Source organism: Schistocerca nitens, chromosome 1 (assembly GCF_023898315.1).
Source record: "Schistocerca nitens isolate TAMUIC-IGC-003100 chromosome 1, iqSchNite1.1, whole genome shotgun sequence".
NCBI classification, from domain to species: Eukaryota; Metazoa; Arthropoda; class Insecta; order Orthoptera; family Acrididae; genus Schistocerca; species Schistocerca nitens.
The window spans coordinates 698,970,550-698,975,272 of NC_064614.1; the positions used below are offsets into that span (position 1 = coordinate 698,970,550).

General features: G+C 42.6%; 1 pseudogene; it reads left to right on the forward strand.

Annotated features, from left to right (window-relative positions):
* The first annotated feature begins 259 nt into the window (after positions 1 to 259).
* Positions 260 to 377, forward strand: LOC126203027 (5S ribosomal RNA; annotated as a pseudogene).
* The last annotated feature ends 4,346 nt before the right edge of the window (positions 378 to 4,723 follow it).

The window sequence follows — 4,723 nt, forward strand, 5'->3', positions numbered from 1 at the left end:
TGGCTCGCTGCAGCGTGGCCTTGTGCTGTCGTATTGAGGATATAACTTTTCATACATAAATGGGAGAAGTTACTTGATTTGTTTTAAAAGAAATACATTTTCAATAAATTTTGTATGCTCTATAGCACTTTAATATTCGTCCCTCCTTCTCTAACCTCCTATAGAATGCACATGATGCGGCCACAGCGGCTCCCCAGACTAGTCCCGATCAGAAAGAAAGAACGTTGATTACAATTAATTTAGTAATTCTAATGAGAGTGCCAACGCCCTTTCCGCAGCGGTAACACCGGTTCCCGTCAGATCACCGAAGTTAAGCGCTGTCTGGTTGGGATAGCACTTGGATGGGTGACCATCCGGTCTGCCGAGCGTTGTTGGCAAGAGGGTTGCACTCAGCCCTTGTGAGGGAAACTGAGGAGCTACTTGACTCAGAATTAACGGCTCTGGTCTCGTAAACTGACATACTGCCGGGACAGCTGTGTGCTGACCACATGCCCCTCCATATCCGCATCCAGTTACACCTGTGGCCTGAAGATGACAGGGCGGCCGGTCTGTACCGTTGGGTCTTCTATGGTCTGTTCGGATGGAGTTAAGTTAATTCTGATCAGAGATACGGGTTAACTGCAAAATTGTGAATTAATAGATGGGAACAGACTGGATGGATCACTCGACTTATTTAGTTAGATGAATTTCCCCCGCCAATGAATATCTACATATGCTCACCAGCAAGGTGGACCATCAGTTGGAGGGAGTGTAGTAATTTCTAGATCTACCGTTTCATTAATTTAGGAAGTACACAAGATGAATTTCTGCGAAGTTACTGGGCCATTAGATTTAAAATTTAGGTTGAAATCACGCCTTGGTGAATGAACAATGATTTGTCCTTCGTATTCAGAGAAATGGCGCCCAGATAGGTGTCATAACCTGAGAGCCCCGAAAGGCCAAGGCTGCAGCAGCAGTTCCACCTCCACTTAAAAAAAAAAAAAAAAAAAAAAAAAAAAAAAAAAAAAAAAAAAAAAAGAGACAGAGAAAAAGAAAAAGAAAAGGAAGTTCAGATGCCTCTGAGCACTATGGGACTTAACATCTGAGGCCATCAGTCCCCTAGAACGTAGAACTACTTAAAAACTGCTTAAAACTAACTAACCTGAGGACATCACACACATCATCATGTTGCCTGTAAGAAACTATTTCTTTACTACGCACATTTCAGTGCGGCGTCCCAGTTCACAAATATTATATAGAGCTGATTCCAAGCTACGCTCGTTTGCTGATCCGGGATGCCTTCAATCCGCAGGTGGTAAGGCTGTGGTAGTTACCGCCTCTTCGATTCGCAAGCGTTACGCTCACCTTTGGAGCTGCCTTCTGTTATGACCCTGATGTCTGGTGAGTATAATTTGCAATAGGAAGCTTGCAGCAGCCACGTTGGTTGCCACTGGGCAATCACACCGCTTCCACTGCACTTATCTGGTATCACAACTGCAGCGATAGTAATGAGTTAAATTTTTTGGTTTAGCCCTAGTATCTGTAACAATATTACATAAATCATGGCTTGCACCTCTCATTCTGTCGATTCCTCGTCCTCTCTATGTGCTAGCTGTATTCTCGTTTACAACGTGTATCGAAGTGTTGTGTTAGTGCACAAATCTGTAGCGCTTTTCCATAAGTTTAACAAACACAACAGATACACGTAAGAGAGAGTCACCAATAGTCTCCGTCACCATTTACAAGTGTCTGGCAACGCTTGGGTAGCTGTCTGTTCCGCGACTGTAGACATCATGTGATTTTGAGCTGTAGAACTTGCAGAACCACGTTTGGAGCGCATTTACTTCCGGAAAGGAAGTTCCTTGAAGGCTGTTCGATAGAGAGCGGAAAAGTTGGAAATCTGGGGTCCAAGATCAGGTGAATAAGTTGAGTGTGGAATGACTTACGAGTCCAACTCCTGTGTAGTGTTTTTTGTGAGTCTAGTAGAATGCGGGTGGGCTTTACCGTGGAGTTGCATCACTTCACGCAGTCGCTGTTCTCGGACTGCGTCTGTAAGACGTCTCAGTTGTGGACAGTGAATGTCAGCAGTGATGGCTGCACCTCGGCGAAGCAGTTAGTAGTGCACAGAACCAGCGCTGTTCCATCACATGTTCGCAGTTCTTTGTACGGAGAGTTGCTGCTTTGTTTGGGCTCAACCATTCCTTTCTTTTCGTTGTGTTAGCAAAGTTTTTCGCAGGATAGGAATGGTCGGTGTTGTTCACAGGTCAATTGATAGCAGGGCATCAGAGATACACTTATGGTCACCGGCTGATTTTTGTGACATCGGCTTAGAACGTGCGGCACATATACACTCGATTTTTGAACCTTCCCAATGCATATTAATGTCGCTCCTTTGATAAATATAGACTATGAACGGAACACTATTGTTAAGGCAGAATATTCAAAATTTCTCGGTATGTGAATTGATGAGAAATTGAATTGGAAGAAACACGCCGATCATCTGCTGAAACGGTTAGGTTCAGCTACTTTCGCTATTAGGGTTATTGCAAATTTTGGTGATAACTGTATCAGTAAATTAGCCAAATATTTTCATTCACTGCTTCCATATGGCATCATATTTTTGGGTATTTCATCATTAGGACAAAACGTATCCATTGCACGAAAACGTGAAATCAGAGTAATAGCTGGCGCCCACCCAAGATCACCTTCCAGACATTTATTCGAGGAACTCGGGATATTCACAGTACCTTCACAATACATACATTTACTTATGAAATTTGTTATTAATAACCCATCCCAATTCCAAAGTAATAGCGAAATGCATAGCTACAACACTATAAAAAAGGATGATCTTCACTATTCTGGGTTAAATCTGAGTTAGGCACAGAAAGAGGCGAATTCTGCTGCCACAAAAGTCTTTGGTCATTTGCTTGATAGCATTAAAAGTCTGACAGATCGACAGCCAGCATCTAAAATAAAACTAAAAGAATTTCTGAATGACAACTCCTTCTAGTCATTAGATGAATTTTTAGATACGAACTAGAAACTATAAAAAAAATTTAATTATTTTGTGTAAAGAAAACTTAAGTTAAAGTGATTCATTCCACATCGTTACGAAATATCGTATTCATGATCTATGAAACAAGTATTGGTGTATGTATGGTCATACTTCATCACATTTGCCATTTATCGAGTACAGTTATGTTGGTAATTGAGGATTAACGCTGTTAAATGATTTTCTTCAAACCCCGAAGGTCTTCCTGAACGTGGAGAGTCACTAATGCCAGGACGGTCCTCCTTAAAACGAGTAAACCATTTTCTTGCCCTGTCTGTCCAGTGGCTTAATCCTCATACACGGCGCAAAAGTTTCTGGTTGCCTTCGCTGCTGTTACCCCTCTACTGAACTCAAACAGAAGAATGTGTCGGAAATGTTCCGATTTCTCCGCTTGGCACTTTTTCTCTAGCATCCACAGCTCCAAATAACAAAATGACTATAAGTAAACCCCAACAGCAACTGTAAACTACAAATTAAAAATGACCGTCGATAAATAAAACCCTAGCAACCGCAATAAAACATGGAAAAGAGAAACGCTACGAACTTATGCACAAACCTAACACTTTTATATTTTCTATCTTCCCCCACAGCAAGGTGGAATTGTGAGCGCGTGCTGTGAAACACTGTTATAAGAATACCACCCATTCGTGCCTCTTCTGCAATATTCTCTTATTTCATCGCGTCCAGTGATAATACCCGTCCCACTGTCCCTTTTTATTTAATTAAACTATGAATTAGATGAGAAGAAAGGAGCTCTCTACCTGTACGGTCCAGGGTCAGAACATTGGCCGCTGATTGTAACCTCCTGTCCGACAGGAAACTGCGTTATGCCAACATCACTCATTCCAGGGACAGACGTTACAGGCCAGGTGATTCTGTGACAAGACTCGACTAGCTTTCACGGTCAGCAAATCCTCTAGGCAGAACTGGTGGCGTGTATTTTGACGTAATGATGGAAAATGAAATTACAATGAAATTCAGACCTTTAGCTGCTTACAGGCGTTTATAAATATAAACGGGGACGGTTGAAAATGTGTGCCCCGACCGGGACTCTTACACAGCATCTACTCCTTACGTAGCAGACTCTCAATCCGTCTGAACCACCGAAGACACAGCGGATAGTGCGACTGCAGGGACTTATCTCTGGCACGCTCCCCGTGAGCCCCCCATTTCCAACTTACTGTCCACACATTACATTTGTAGTGCCCCTGCCCACTATGGTCATTACCCGCGGCAGTCAATCTACCGATTCCCGTAAGAGTTCGGACAATTTGAGTGCATCCGCACTGAAGATCATTGGCCGGTAAGCCTTATTTGACATATCCGAAAGAACAGAGACCGTATTCATGTACATATATTCATATAATGATGGAAAGGTCAGTCAGTTCTTGTTGTTGGTTGCACTTGACCAAGCCAGTAGCGATAATGAGAACGATACTTATTTTCTGGTAGCTACATACTGTACGTTACCGCTGATTCAATATAAACAGGTTCAACTCCTAGAGAACATGGAAATTCTACAACCACTGATGAATGATTCCATTGCCAATGAGAGGGCAGAGAATTAGAGAACACAGCCGAGCTATTACCTTACCACTACTACTTCATAGTGGTGTGGGAGAGGAGAAAAATGGCTTACACTTCGCCTCCTATACTTGGATTACTGAGATGCAGCAGAGAATGTTTGTT